Source organism: Octopus bimaculoides, chromosome Z, assembly GCF_046866305.1.
Source record: "Octopus bimaculoides isolate indiv1 chromosome Z, ASM4686630v1, whole genome shotgun sequence".
Lineage (NCBI taxonomy): Eukaryota > Metazoa > Mollusca > Cephalopoda > Octopoda > Octopodidae > Octopus > Octopus bimaculoides.
Genome location: NC_142944.1, coordinates 11,151,735 through 11,169,263, shown reverse-complemented (window position 1 = coordinate 11,169,263; position 17,529 = coordinate 11,151,735).

Sequence of the window (17,529 nt, the reverse complement as noted above, 5' to 3'; positions counted from 1 at the left end):
TATTGTTATTATCTAGAATATTAATGGGTTAGGATCCGTTGTGGTTTTGTTCTAGTGTACGAGCGTTAGTGTTAGAAGAACGTATATTAGTGTCCGTGTTGGGTGTATGTGTGGGTCGGGTGCTGGCGCTAGCGTAGTTATGGTTGCTTAGGTTTTGGTAATAGAGCGAGAGTTTATGTTTGTTAGAAGCTGCTATAATAGATTCAAAGTTAGGAGTGGTAGAATACGATAATTTTAAAGTGGATCTGTTGAATATAGAGTGGTATTTGTGTTGTCGTGGGAAGTTAGAATCTAGTATTTTAAAGAAAGATTTGGCTAGGTTCCTAGTGTTAAGAGAGAATGGGGGGTGTACCACAGGATGGAGTGGCCACCGCTTTTTGGGGGGGTTCTGTGCATGTTGTAATTAAGGTGTTTAGGTGGAGGGCAGTTGTCCATACTTTTGGTAGGGCTAGCTGATTTAAACGTCTTAGATTTAGCCCTAGTGTTATAGGTGTGATTGTGGGGTCTGTTTGAATATGTGGGTGGTTGGTTGTGGTTTTGATTGATGTTATGTCTTTGGGGTGTGATTTGGGATATAAAATGTTTAAGTCTGGTGTTATGGATGTATTTTATTTGTTGGGAGAAACCGCTAGCCGCTAGTGCTTGATTGTAGTATGGAGCGTGATTGTTAAAGATTTCTTCGTAAGAGGATAGATCAGATATGCGAGTAGAGATACCTATGATTATGTTATCGAAAGTAGATCTGTGATGATTAGATTGAATATTGAGGTATTTTAGGTACTGGTTGGGTTTATGATAGGGGGAGTGTTGCGAGTTAGATAGGTTCAGAGAAACGTCCAAGAAGTTAACGGTTTTGTATGCGTTTTCAAATGTTATTGATAGATTCATACCTGAGAAAAATTTGTGTAGATCCTTTTTTGTCCTCTCAATGGAAGATTTGTTAGTAGTCTTGGTAATAAGTAAAGCGTCGTCCCTATATAGACCACCATGGATGTTAGGGAAGTGTGATTTTAATTGGTGGAGTATGTACAATCCAACTAAATCCGTGGCCTGAGCTGAATCGGAAGAACCCATGGTTACATCAACGACTGGGGCAAACTAGTTGGTATACAGCACTTAATCAGTATTACCTGTATCCTCTTGGGTTTGGTTAAATCCAATACCCTCCTCAACCTTATATCATCATCATCATCATCATCGTTTAACGTCTGCTTTCCATGCTAGCATGGGTTGGACGATTTGACTGAGGACTGGTGCAACCGGATGGCTACACCAGGCTCCAATGTAATATATATATATATATATATATATATTATATATACGTACATGCATACGCATAAGTAAAGTAATCTTTTATTAGAATACTTCTCTTCATGTCAAAAAGTACCAACAGCTTGGACCATCAAAGCCTGGTTAATTGGATAATCAAAATATAAATAAAAACAAAGAGACAAGTGAGGGACAAAGAATGAAAAACAAAAGGAGGAAAATAAAAAATATAAGAAACTACAAATAAAAGGATCCCGTAGTAAAAACAACAATAAGAACTTATGTTTCTGTATTTGTGATTAGTTAAGTGGGTTGGCTGTGTTGTTAAAAATATGATAATGGTGATGTCAGTGGTGGTATCATGTATGCGTATGTGTATGTGTGTATGCATGTATTAATGGGTAAGTGTGTGCATGCACACACACTTATAAGTATATACAACTGTGTGTGTGTGTGTGTGTGTGTGTGTGTGTGTGTGTACACTATTATGATCATTGTCGTTTAACATTTGCCTTCTGGGCTGGCCTGGGTTAGACGGTTTGACAGGGACTGGCCTGGCAGGAGACTGTTACACATCATCATCATCATCATCATCATCATCATCATCATCATCATCGTTTAACGTCCGTTTTTCCATGCTGGCTTGGGTTGGACCGTTTGACTGAGGACTGGCAAACCGGATGGCTGCACCAGGCTCTAATCTGATCTGGCAAGGTTTCTACAACTGGATGCCCTTCCTAACGCCAACCATTCCAAGAATGTAGTATAAATGATAAACATTCTATCATATATAAATATCAGCTTCATCGTTTAACATTCGCTTTCCATGCTAGCATGGGTTGGATGATTTGACTGAGGACTGGCGAACCAGATGGCTACATCAGGCTCCAGTCTGATCTGGCAGAGTTTCTACAGCTGGATGCCCTTCCTAACGCCAACCACTCAGAGAGTGTAGTAGGTGCTTTTACATGCCACCGGCACGAGGGCCAGTCAGGCGGTACTGGCAATGGCCACGCTCAAATGGTGTGTTTTACATGCCACCTGCACAGGAGCCAGTCCAGCGGCACTGACAACGACCTCACTCAAATGTTTTCTAACGTGCCAGTAAGGCAATGCTGGTAACGATCACGCTCAAATGGTACTATTTATGTGCCACTGGCATGGAAGCAAGACAGCTGCTCTGGCAATGATCACGCTTGGACGGTGCTGTTAGTACTCCACTGGCACAGGTGCCAGTCATCGAATATGATTCAATTACGATTTCGATTTATTATTTCATAGCTTTGAGATTTTAATGATGTAATTGTTAATTTTTAGAATGACATTGTCAGGTAAATGTGAGAGGACAAATCCAGCCAGTTTTGATAGAAAATATGTTGAAGATTTGGGCTGGATATGACTGGTTTAAGTGCTAAAGGGTTAAAGAGTCCATTAGATGTGCAGTCTTGGAAAAAAAACATGAGGTTATTATTTCTGCATTAACCCTTTAGCATCTTATAATAATTCTGCTTGTCATTGTGTTACTTAGCCCATCAGTAATGCTTCACGTGATTAGAGTGAAAAAAAGGAGAGAGAAAAAGAGGGAGAGAGAAAAAGGGGGACAGAGAAGCATTCATGACATGAGGTAGAGGGAATGTAATTGTAATGTTTCATGTCATTGGTAGAAGGGAAAGAGAGGAGAAAGGAGCGAGAAAAAGACAAAAAAAAAAGAGAGAGAGCTTGACCTAACAATGAACCACAAAGACCTGGGTACATCACTATAAGTAACATATCACTGTTTATTGTATGCACACCATACATATACACACTTCTCTATATATCTGAAGGGGTGCTGAAAAGTTCCTGGCTTTAAGGGTATCACAAAAGGCTTGGCTGGAGGCCTAACCTTTTGAGTTCTTTTACAGGGCTTAGAAAAACTGAAGAACCGCTGCAATAAGTGTGTGAATCTGAGAGGGGAATATGTTGAATAAAATCATAATTAACTGATCATGCTGTATATTCTTTTTTCCCAAAGCCAGGAACTGTTCATCACCCCAATATATATATATATATATATATATATATATATATATATATATATAATATTAGGATAAAGACTTTATAAGAATTTATCAAGTAGTTAGCATGAAAAAACCTCATAAGGAAAAAAACCCATCATTTTTTCCCCCAAAAATATATATATATAAATATATATGTTAAATTCAAATTACGACAAACGTAAACAAACAAACAAAGCTTGCTTTTAGAAGCGTTGAGATATCTTTTAGAAAGTTAAAGAAGTGATTTTAAATTCTCAATCGCAGAATAATGCTAATAATATAGCCTGAACAGGATAAACTATCCCTATTTTGCAGAGAAAAGTGTAGATATGCATACATATATATATGTATGCATATCTATCTATCTATCTATCTATCTATCTATCTATCTATCTATCTATCTATCTATCTATCTATCTATCTATCTATCTATCTATATATATATATATATATATATATATATATATATATATATATATATATATATATATATATATATATATACATATATATATATAACCTTTATCTATATACCCTGCTAATGCATATGTATTGTTGAAAAGCTGGAAGCCGCAGTTTTAGTTGTGTTTATACTGCAATTTTTACCAATCAGTTTTGGTTTTTTTACTTTGGAAATTAAGAGATGGAATATCTTAATGGAAATATGTTCATTTAAAATTTATTTAAAAATAATATCCATATAAAATTTTTATCTGTATAACATACTTAATGTAATACATATTGTTAAAAAGCCGGAAGCTGCAGTTTTCCTCTGAATAGAAATTGCTTTATAGATATATCATGTTAAAAATCCACAATATATCTTACAATATGGAAGAAATCTGTAGCTTCTAGCTTTTCAGTGATGAAAATATGTTATATATATTATAAAGATAAAAATTTTACTCAAGAGCTGCATCTAATGCATAGTTTGTGAGTGTGGAAGTGTCTATATATATTTGAGGAAAATTTTTTTTAAGTTAAAAATTTTACAAGCAAAAAGTATAAAGACAGACGGTACCAATGTTGTGAAAGGGTGTTTCTGTATTGTGTAAGAGATTTTACTCTTTGTAACTTTTCAAACACGTGTGTTATGGAGTTATTTGTATAGAGAAATTTTTTATAAATATATATGCATAAATCTGTCTGTCTATCAATCAATCTATCTATCTATCTATCTATCTATCTATCTATCTCTTCTCACGGACGTGCTGTCACATCGGCTGCGAAGGTAAACGTTTATTTGACCTTTTACTGTCCACATTTTGTTGGAATTTTAAAATAATTTTGTTGCGAAGCACCTAGGCTTCATTTGTGTGTATTTTCAAGGGCAGGAATTGACCCCCAGGGGCAGTTTCGGCCCTAGCAAAATACAAAAATTTCCTTCTTGACATTTGAAAAATGTCGAGAAACATAATTTTGGAACGCTTGTCTTGTTCTTTTGACAAGCATTTCCCGAGGCTTCAGATGCCAGAAGAGAAAAAAGAACAGAATAGCGCGTGCTCATGCAGTGACACGAACGCAGTTGCTATAAACGTCACAAAGACTGTGAGTACAGCTACTAACAGCCCTCTCACCACCACCACCACCACCACCACCACCAACACCAACAACAAAAACAAAACTGTAACCAAGGTTACAAAACCATGCGTGAAAACCGTCACAAATGTCTCTGACGTAAGCACCACTGCTGCTGACGCCATCATCACCACCACCAACGACAACAACAACAACAACAACAACAACAGCAACAACGACAACAACAACAACAACAGCAACAACAAGGAAGTAAAGTTATCGGCCGTCAGCAATGACACCATCACCTGTTCAACAAACTCTGCTGCCACTACCACCACCTTTGAACCAGGCAGTACATACACCAACATAAACAAAAATATCCAGAAGAACATGTCCGCCAGCACAACAAAAACAAATTTCGCAAATGCTCTAAAGGAAAAAAGAACAACAGTGACATTCACACAAAAACAAATAAAAGACACAAAATCCCTTCTTACGAAAGAAGGAGATGATGTCAGAATTAACATCCCAAAAGATATTATAGAAATGAAAAACAAAAAGTGCATCATTTATAAACTGGTAAACACAAAAACCAGACGTGTAGAAAATGTTAGCACAGATAAAATTGAAGTTTGTCTTAGAAAAATTTGGCCTTATCAGAATCATGTCACCTGGGGAAGGAAATTCGGAACGGTGCAAGTAAGGTTTCTGGATGAAAATTTAGCTAAACAATTTTCGACACTCTCTCTCCGCACAGATGACTTGGTAATGATACCGAGTTATCTAGGACAGAGAGTGACCAAAGTTATGATAAAAAATGTGCCATCGGAGGTGGACACCCAATGGCTGATATCGGCCGTGTGCCTGGAAATGGAGGAGGCAAATATTTTGGAGATTACGGTCGGAGAGGAAAAGAACTGGGGAGGGAAAAATCTGGAAATCCTTCTCCACATCACGGAGGAGGCTTCACAGAAAATTCCTCCAAACATTAGATTGGCAGAGGACCACAAGCTGTATGTGGTGGTAGAGGGCAGGCGACCTCGCTGTTACCTATGCAACAGCGAAGCACATCTGAAAAAGGACTGCCCTCTGGCCGCTAAACAAAAACAACAACAACAACAACAACAACAACAACAACAACAGAAGCAACTACCAAATACCCCCAACAGAAAAACCTTACTACCAACACCACCAGCAACGCAAAAAACAACAACAGAAATATCAGCAATAACCACAACAGAAAAGACAACAGAAACTGCAAAAACAGAAGAAAAAAAAGAAAATTCCAAGACTGCCTCTCCCTCCCCCATATCACATACACCACACATAAATAACAAGGAGCCAACATCAATAAAAACAGCAACACAAACATTCACAGAAACACACACAGACGCACAAAATTTGCCGTTACCTCTTTCTGACTCCTCAGATCTCCCATCATCCGATGAAGAGAGTGGGGAGGAGTGGAAAATAGCTACGAAAGGAAAGAGGAAGCGCAGTAAGAAGAAAACAAAACAAAATGCAAACACAAACAAAGCAGGGAGATTCACATCTCCCGAAAATACTACTAACACCAATAGTAATATAAAAAAAACAATGCTAACAGCAATAGACAGTACAAACACAGAGTTGATGAATTACATCAACTCTAAAACAAACATCACAAATAACGATATCAAAACCAACAACCACCCACGTACAACACCGCCAAAACACATTAAAATTATTCATGTAACACCAGCATTACACAACACAATAAAATCCCTCTACCCCAACTCGGTAGGGGGATTCCAGAAATATTTGTGCAAGAAATTGTACAATAGCCTCCTTGGTGAAAAATCCAAGGAGGAAACAAAACTTTCTAACGGCAAGTAACACTCTGTTCTTTTGTTTTGTGCTTTAAAGCACACGTATAAATAGAATCATGGTGAAGATTGGTTGTGTGAATGTGCGTGGCTTAGGGTCCCCTTGGAAACAAGGGTACCTCTTAAATGACATCAAGTCACACAATTTGGATATCATAGCCATTAGTGAGACCAGACTCCATGAACCGCGGGCCCTAAAGTCCATGTTTGGCGGACAGTTTAACATTTATTTTTCTCCCTGTCTGACGAGGATGGGCGGTAGTGGCACGGCGGTTCTTTTTCGCAAGAGTCTGGATCTCCAAGTAAAGACGATATTTACGGACCCGGAGGGTAGACTGGTTGTCCTAGATGTGGACGGCAGCGATGGAGGCGCTTTTCGGTTGCTGGCAGTTTATGTGCCTCCTTTAACAGGTCGGTCGGACTTCTTTCGACGTCTAGAAGTATTCCTGGGAACGTCTCGTCCCTTACTTTTAGTGGGGGATTGGAATGCTACCTTGGACACGCATCTAGACTACGTGGGGAGTGACAAAAGTAGAAGGGGATGCAAAGGCCTCATAGACCTGCTCAGACGCTTCCAGTTGTCTGACAGGTACCGACTCGACCACCCAAATGTGCCAACGTGGACTTGGAGCAACCGCATTGGGTCGTCGAGATCGTATCTAGATAGGATAGTGTGTAGGACAAGAGATAGAGATAGTTTAGGATGTCCACAGTTCCACATAGTCAGCTACACGGATCACAAACTTGTGACGTGTACGCTAGACTTAGATAAGGCACATAGGCAGGGTCCCGGTTACTGGAAACTAAACGCGTCTTTCCCGTCGAGACAGGTTTTCAGAGACCGGATTAGCACGTTAGTAAAGAGGGCTTTGACGGGAGCCATCGTCAACAACAAATGGTGGTTTGCCCTCAAGAGAGCAGTGAGGGCGGAAGCAATAAGGTATAGCAGGGCACTAGCTGTAGAGAGGAACAGAGAAGAGGGGGAGCTAGTGATAAAGTTAGAAGAGGCATTGCGAAGTGGCATCGCATCCGACGTTTTAGCGGCGAGGTTGGCCCTCGACCAACACTTCAATGCTAAACACGAAGGGTGTGCTGTCAGGGCAAGGATGCGTGCTCTGAGGAATGAAGGTGTTGGAGCCGCACGAGAGGCCCGGGTGGCGGAGGCGCAGCGGGGTAACAGAGCCACCATCCGGTCTCTGGTAGACGAACAGGGGCGCGAATTGCTCGAGCCGAGCAAGATGTGCGAGGCGTTTCAGCGGCATTTTGCCCGACTGTTCGGGAGGAGTGGCGAGCGAGAAGGCAGGGTGGACTTTAGTGCCTACCTGCACAGCTTGCCACGACTCTCGGCAAGAGAGGCGGAGTGCTGCGAAGGGGTCATCACGGCGGAGGAGGTGAGGGACGCGATGGCGGGTTGCTCGACGGACAAATCTCCGGGTTTGGATGGTCTGCCCTACGAGCTTTACAACTGTATGCCAGACTTGTTTGGAGAAGTCTTGGCGGTCGTGTACTGCAACTGGCAGCAGAACGGGAGCATTCCCGGTTTTGTGAGCCGAGGAGCGGTAACGCTGCTGAAGAAAGATCCAAACAAGGGGGACGCCATAGATAACTTTAGGCCCATCACTCTGCTCAATGCAGACATGAAAATTTTGGCCAAGGTGTTAGCCAAGCGGTTGGCGCTTGTCATCGAGAAACTGGTCGGCACGGAGCAGACGTGCGCCGTGCCGGGCCGGAGCATCCATGACAACCTCCATCTGATGCGCTACATCATAGAGAGGGTAGTTAAGGAACCTGGCATGGGTGGGGCCCTGATCAATTTGGATCAATCGAAAGCTTTCGATAGGGTAGACCATCGATACTTGGAGGCCGTCCTCGAAGCGGCCGGCTTCGGTCCCGTTTTCCGCGGCTGGATGGCTGCCTTGTACACAGGCATCCGTTCGGTTGTTCGCGTCAATGGACGTCTATCGGGACCCTTCGACATTGCACGTTCGGTTCGTCAGGGATGCCCCCTGTCGCCGCTCCTGTACGTATTGACTCTCGAGCCACTACTGCGGAAGCTGGCGACGCTGAGGGGCATCCCGCGAGAACTGGGGTGCGGGACGAGCGTGTCGGCATACGCGGACGACGTCACCGTCATAGCGTCTAGCCACGAGCACATCGAGCTTGTCGGCGAGACGCTGAAAGACTACGAAGCGGTGACGGGAGCGAAAATCAACCGGGATAAGTCGGTGGGTTTGCTGCTCGGCACCTGGAGAAGCAAGCCCATACCGTCCGGCAGCGCCTCAGTAGTGGGACGCTGGACGGACGGTCCGGTCAAGTTGCTCGGAGTCTGGTTCGGTCCGGACCTGCAAACGGAGAAGAACTGGGACGAGATAACGAGTAGGGTGGCCACTCTCTGCCGGCAATGGTCCGAGAGGAAGCTGTCCCTAAAAGGTCGGGCGGAGGTGGCGAACGCGTACATCGCGTCCGTCATCGAATACCGCCTGACCGTCGTGCCTTGTCCCGATCGCGCCATCACCGAAATGGAGCGCATCCTCTCCCGCTTTTTGTGGAAAGGAAGCGTTCCGATGGTGAGGCGATCCGTTTGTTGCCAACACCCGCTGAAAGGAGGGCTGGGCATGCCGTGGTTGATGATGCGCAGACATGCGCTGAGACTGCGACATCTCCGGCTCTACGTAGACGACGGTGAGCAGGTGTGGTCGCCGTTTGTGCGACGCGCTTTCCCGCAGCTCGTCTCCATGACCGAGCTGCAGTCGTGGATCAAAAAGAGGCCGAGGAATGGCGAATGGCACCGTGAGTGTCGCGTTGCTCTGCAACAACTTTGCCGTCCCGGGTCGACCTTGAGCGGCTGCATCACAACGAAGTCATTCTATAGGGGATTAGTGGAGGGCAGGTACGACGACGATCTCGGGGCGAACCTGGGCGTCGACGAGGAATACCTGACCCGCCTGTTCAGGACGACTTTCGGGCCGGGACCTATGGACAACTTCCAGAGATCCCTGGCCTGGCAGTGTTACCGAGAGGCGCTACCCGTTCGGGATAAGCTCTATAGACACGGCTCGCGAAATGTGGGGCCGACCTGCCCGAGATGCGGTCAGAGCGATGAAACCGTTCTGCACGCACTCGTGCAGTGTCCAACCATTTCGGAGCTGTGGGCTTATGTCGAACGACTGCTGTCGCGTGTGGGACGAGTCGGTTTATCAACCGAGTCTATCGTCAATATCGTCACGCCTCCTTCCTTTAAACGGGAAGGAAGAGCTGTATTTATCGTACTTGTGGCTATGGCCAAAGAATGCATCTGGTGGACGCGTCTGAAAGGATTAGAGACAAATACTTTCCTCTCTGGTCAATCTCTCATCAACTTTTTCAAGTATCACTTGAAAAGGAAGGTGAGAGTAGAGAGGCAAGTGTTGTCTAGCAAATGTTTCGAAAAAAGATGGATACATGTAGCAAGAATGGCACGTATAAATGACGAAGCCACCTTGACCATGATTCTATAAAACGTTTTAAAATTTTGTAAACAGAGAAATTTTATTTAACAAACTGTGACGCTAAAGACCGAGGTTACCGTGGTCTTTTCGTAGGTTTTTCTTTCCACGGATAACCTCCCCATTTATTGGGAATTTTTTGTATTTTTCGTATTTTTTGTAAATACCCCAAACGTTTTGCGATGTTTTTTTTTTTTTTTTTTTTTTTTCATCGTTGTCCCCACTTTTGTTTTTTTTTTCTGCTTTGTTTTCGACCCCCTCGAAAAGAAAAACTCTACATTTGTATTTTGTCCCCTCTGTGTTGAGCCCTGTGTGGCTAATAAAGAAACCTATCTATTTATCTATCTATCTATCTATCTATCTATCTATCTATCTATCTATCTATCTATCTATCTATCTATCTATCTGTGTGTATATATATATATATATATATATATATGTAAGTATATATGTATGTTTAAACTGACCAGATTCAATCTATCACACAAACTCTACAATGTCATTTTAAAAGCAAGCAATCACATCATTGAAATTGAGATAATGCATGATTGAATTCAAGGCAATGTGAACAAATATGTGTTACATTTGAGCGAGTAATCTGAATGCTAAAGAGTTAAACAACGTGTGAACTGAGATTCTTCCAGTTCATAAGTTTGGACTAGTATTCTACTTTATCAACCCCAAGAGGGTCAAAATGCAAGTCAACATTGGTCAGATTTGAACTCAGAGCTCAAAAAACTAGAACAAATACCATAGAAAAATGTTGTTCTCTACAGTAATAACTCTGCAAATTTGATACCTGGAGCTTGCTGAAAAAAAAAAAAAAACAAAAAAAAAAAACAACCCCAAAAAAAAAAAAGAATTTGAAACCTGAGATGTCCAAGTCATGTGATTTTTTTTCAGTATTTTTATTTCATTGTATAAGTATTCTGTGGGTGTGGTCTGTATGTACCCTGTGATAATATAAATCATACTATTTTGTGTCCATCATAGTTTTTTGTGGTTTGTTGCTGAGAAATTGGGAATCCAGACAGAAAGGGCATATTTCATATATTATTTGTTGACTAATTAATGTTGTTGATATAAATATGATTTATGGCTTATTAACCTTGTTCTTTAGAGGATTAATGTTATTTTTCCAATTAATATTTACATATATATTCTTTTTGAAAATATTTACTTCAAATAAAATAAAAGGAAAAGAAAAGAAAAGAATGTTTTCATCTCCCCAAAATGAGGTTAATAGTCTAATAAATTATGTTTTTAACATAGGTACAAGGTTAGAAATTTGGATAGTAGTGGGTGGGTGGGACTTTAGTCTGTGAAATCCACTCCATTATTTGACTTGTACATAGTTTACTGCCCCTGAAAGGATGAAAGGTAAATTTGATTTAGGTGAGATTTGAAACCTAGAACATAAATGATCTTTATTTTCTCTTGTTTGAGTCCTAAGACTCTTAGGGCCAATTACCTGGTTTCCACAATGTGTAAGTGATTGAGATCAAAACATTACCTCCCTGGATGGGACACTAGTCCATTGTGGGGTTACTGTATTTACAGCCTAGTGGACTGCAGCAATGTGAAATGAAGTGTTTTGCTCGAGAGCTCAACACACTGTCTGATCTGAGAATTGATACCACAATCGTGTAATTATGTGTGCAATGCCCTAACCACCAGGCCATTTGCCTTCACATAGTACAAACGATGATGATGATGATATATATATATATATGTATATATATTCTTTTATTCTTTTATTTGTTTCAGTCATTTGACTGTGACCATGCTGGAGCACTGCCTTTGGTCGAACAAATCAACTCCAGGGCTTATTCTTTGTAAGCCTAGTGATTATTCTATTGATATCTTTTGCTGAACTGCTAAGTTACGGGGGATGTAAAAACACCAACATTGGTTGTCAAACAATGGGGTGGGGGTGGAGACAAACACAGACACACAAATATATATATATATATATATATATATATATATATATATGACAGGCTTCTTTCAGTTTCTGTCTACCAAATCCACTCATAAGGCTTTGGTTGGCCTGAGGCCATAGTAGAAGACACTTGCTCAAGGTGTCACACAGTGGGACTGAACCCGGAGCCACACAGCCATCCCGGCACCTATATATATATATATATATATATACTTACATCCGTTATCTCACCAAGGGAATGCTGCATATCTGAAATTTAAAACTTTTTGTTCAATAGTTCCTTATTTTTATTAGTCTTAGCTTAATAATAAATTCTTTTTAACGGGTGAAAAGCTATATTTTGTAAGTCTTTATTCATTTATTTATTTAATTACTCTATCTATTTTATTTTATTTTATTCTTGATTTTATTTAAAAATTTTTATGTACCCTACCATTAAGTTAATATATTTTATAAGTCTTTTAACCTTTTTGATATTTACAATAAGTAACAGATTACCTAAAACGACTTCCACCTTAATTAAATATTAATAATAACTATACATACTTTACATACTAATTTTCTATTGCTTTAATATGGATGGACATAATATCACAATATATGACATTTATACCAATATATCTACTTGAGCTTTCTTTTACTAAACACCCTAGAAGAATACATTGATCTATTCTTTCTTTACAATTCCAATATACATTACCTTGCTCCCCTTTCTAAGGTCTATACAATGTTTTATACTATGTTCTTTATGCATAAATTTCATCAGTTAACAGTTTTCAGCCATTTACTCAACAAGCAGGAATTGAACACCTATTTTGTATATCTTAAACTACCTCTGATGCCAGTATGGAAGACAATTGTTAAATGATGCTGATGATGATGATGATGATGATGACGATAATGATGATGGTGGTGATGATGATGATGGTGATGATGATGATGATGATGGTGATGGTGATGATGATGATGATGATGATGATGATGATGATATATAAAACTTAGCACTGTTTTGAGTCATCAGAGTCACAAGACCGTTGACATGCTTTCTGTGGCTTATAAGCGACTAACATCACAACATTCCCCCTGAACAGAACATGGGTCTGTTGCAGGCCAGCAACATTGAGAGAAGGGGGGACAAGTCAATTACATCAACCCTAGTACATGACCGGTACTTTATTTCATAAACTCTGAATTGAAGAAGAGCAAAATTAACCCTCAATGAAATTTGGACTCAGAACATAAAAAGCCAAAAGAAACTCTACTTAGTATTTTGTCTGACACACTAACGATTCTGACATTCTAACGATTTCAGAACATAAAAGGCTGGTAAAAAAATATTTCAAGGAATTTCTTAAGACATTCAAACAATTCTGAGAACCCTAGTCCGATAAATTATGTTTCTAACAACCAATCAACTCGGTCATTTAAACACTTTTTATTTAACCAATGTTGCTATGTTTTTTTTTGATGGTAAAATGTGGAACTCCATCTTCTGTGATTGCTGAATAGTATGCAGGTTTAGGGGTATGAATAGGTAAAGGTCCTGTAAGTAAGTCGAGTAAGGTTATGAAATGAGTAGGGGACAAACAAATAATATACAGTTCGACAGGTGTTATCTGATTTCTTATTTCTTTATTGCCCACAAGGGGCTAAACATAGAGGGGAGAAACAAGGACAGACAAAGGGACATCGACCCCAGTACTTGACTGGTTCTTAATTTATCGGCACCGAAAGGATGAAAGGCAAAGTCGACCTTGGTGGATTTTGAACTCAGAACATAGCAGCAGACGAAATACCGCTAAGCATTTCGCCCGGCATGCTAACGTTTCTGCCAGCTCACCGCTTTTTAAATACCATATATTATTCCTTTCTACTCTAGGCACAATACCCGAAATTTAAGGGGAGGGGCCAGGCGATTAGATCGACCCCAGTACACAACTGGTACTTAATTTATTGACCCCGAAAAGATGAAAGGCAAAGTCGACCTCAGTGGAATTTGAACTCAGAACGTAAAGACAGACGAAATACCACTAAGCATTTCGCCTGGCGTGCTAATGTTTCTGTCAGCTTGTCGCCTTTCTTATCTGATTTCTGCCTATCACTAATATGTGTCCTATAGAGGAAATGATAAGACATTTTTTTTTTCAGCTGGAAAGAACCCTAATCTTTGGTAAGTGAACATTTTCTGTTGGCTGAATTAAATGAATTTGCCATCACAAACTAGCAAAATATTTGTTAATTCCACGCACACACACACACAAACGTGAATACTCACACATATACGTGCACACACACATACACAAACTCAAACACATGCATAACCACATATATACATACATCCAAACACAACATGCACTCATGCCTATGTACATACATATTTAGACATACTGATATGTGTGTGTGTGTGTACGTTTGTGTGTGTGTGTGTGCGTATGTGTGTGTGTGTCTGTGTGTGTGTGTGTGTGTGTGTGTGATGTGATTTTATCTATGTAAGTGCAACTGTGTGCAACCTTATTCTGCCCAAGCAAAAATTATTCTCAAAATGCAAGACTAAGCACTTTTGCTTTTACCAAACATCCTCCCCTTCCGTTCCCCTCTCATTTCCATTTTTTTTTTCTCTAGTTCCATAGAATATTGTGTCTTATCAAAGATAGCCTGTCAAAGATGGTATTTCTTTCAATGTCTTCTTGAGGCTAATATAATTGATCTATTATCCACAATGACAGAAACAGACACCCAGTATGAATGAATATTTGTGCGTATGTGTGTGTACGTGTGTGTGTGTGTTTGTGTGTGCGTGTGTGTGTGCGTGAATGTGTGTGTGTGTGTGTGTGAATGTGTGTGTGCATATGTATGTATGTGTATGCATGTATGCATGTTTGTATGTATGAATGCATGTAGGTCTGTGAGTGTGTATGTATGTGTGTGTGTTAAGTGTATGTGTATGAATGCATGTTGTATATATGCATGGATGTGTGTTTATGTGTGCGAATGTATGTATGTGCATGTGCATGTGTATGTATGTATATGTGTGTGTGTACATATGTATGTATATATGTGTGTATGTATGTATGTATGTATCCATGTATGTATGAATGCATGTATGTGTGTGTATATGTGTGTATGTATATATGTGTGTGTATGTATATATAAATGTATGTATGTATGTATATATATATATGTGTATGTATGTATGCATGTATGTATATGTGCACATATACACTCACACACCACACATACATAGACATATATACATACACACACACATATACACATACAAAAACAAATGTTTACACACACACACATACATATATACGTATATTTGTGTGTGTGTGTGTGTGTGTCTATATATGTGTATATATATATATATATATATATATATATATATATATATAAAATATGTATATACACACACACACACATGTATGTAGATGCACACATATATCTATATGCTTTCCCAAACCCCTCCACAACACCATCAACACCCTTGCTGTGTCTGTTGACCTTCCTTGCTTCTGGCAAACGCTTTCCACAAAGCTGATTATTCTACAGTTATTTTTAAAATGTCATTTGACACAAACACATACACACACCATCTCTTATAATCCAAGTTTTTTTTCATTTTTTTAGCTGGTCTCTCTCCCTATCTCCCCCTCTCTCTCTTCTCTCTTTCTTTCTTTCTCCCTTAACTGATGTGAACACCAAATCTTTTTTCTCTTCTTTCCTTCTCAAAGTCCTTTACGTATGTTTTATATCAGCTCAACTTCCTCTTGTGTGTGTGTGTTTTGACTTTACTCTCAATTCTTTAAAGAAAGTTAAAAACACTATGAGAAGGAGAGAGAGAGAGAGAAAGAGAGAGAGAGAGAGAGAGAGAGAGAGAGAGAGGGGGAGAGAGGGAGAGAGAGAGAGAGAGAGAGGGAGGGAGAGAGAGAGAGAGAGACAGACAGAGACAGACAGACAGAGACAGAGAAACAGACAGAGAGCAAGAAAGAGTGGTTTAGTGTGGTCAGAGGACTTACTAGAAATAGAAGTCAAGTTCTCTCTAAAATAATATTGTATTGTCTTTGAAATGGCTGGATACATTGGACAGTGTGGTCCTAGATACATAACACAGTATAGTCTTGGCTGATGTGCCATTGATTGTATTAGGGCTAACCCAAGTCTGTTCAGTTAGGGCTTATTCGGGACAAGACAATGACCAGGTGGATATCTCAATAGTTTTCATAGGTCTCTTGGACTATAAGCAGTGCCCTGGGACTTGCAGCATTTATTTATTGACAGTAAGACACAAGAGTGATAATCTGTGAACCCCTAGAATCATGGGCCCTAATATTGGGATATGAGGACCATAAGTGAGCCCATGATTTAATCCTTTAGGGTTCAGATTACTCAGTCGAATGTAATGCTTATTTATTCATATTGCTTAGAGATTTCAATGATTTACTGTATTTTAACGTATAAGGAACCCTTTAGGTTCAAATATTTGGTTAAAAAATAAGGGAGTTTCTTATACATAGATAGTATGAGGGTGGCGAGCTGGCAGAAACGTTAGCACACCAGGTGAAATGCTTTGCGGTATTTCATCTGCAGTTACGTTCTGAGTTCAAATTCCGCCAAGTTCGATTTTGCCTTTCATCCTTTCGGGGTCGATAAATTAAGTACCAGTTACGCACTGGGGTCAATGTAATCGACTTAATACCTTTGTCTGTCCTTGTTTGTCCCATCTATGTTTAGCCCCTTGTGGGCAATAAAGAAATAAGATAGTATTATAATCCCTTACAAAACCTTTCTTCCAAATTTTAAGCCCATAAAATTAGGGGTTCCTTATACACAAGGGTTTCTTATACATGTTAAAATATGGTAATTGTTTATTTGTAGAATGACATTGTAGGGTAGGTAAGAGAGGCAGGATCTGGTCAGTTTGTACATAAAACAGGTAGAATATATGGACTGGATGTAGCCAGTTTAAATGCTAAAGAGTTAAGTGATAATTCGTTTCCTGATGGTCTTTGACAATCGAATCTGGATGATTTACATTAACACCTTTAGCATTCAGATTATTTTGTCAAATCTAATCCTTATTCATCCATATTGTTTTGAATTAATCAAGCATTATCTCATTGCTTTGAGATTTCAATGATTTAATTATTTAGTTTTAGAATGACATTGTAGGGTAGGTGTGAAAAGTTGAATCTGGTCAGTCTGAGTATAAAGCAGGGAGAATATTTGGCCCTGATATGGTCAATTTGAATGCTAAAGCATTAAGTGATATTTCATTCTTGAAGGTCTTTGACAATCATTTCTAGATGATCTGCATAAATTCTTTAGCATTCAGATTAATCTGTCAAATATGATGGATATTTATTCCTGTAGTTTTGAAATTAATCATTTGTTATCTTGTAGCTTTGAGA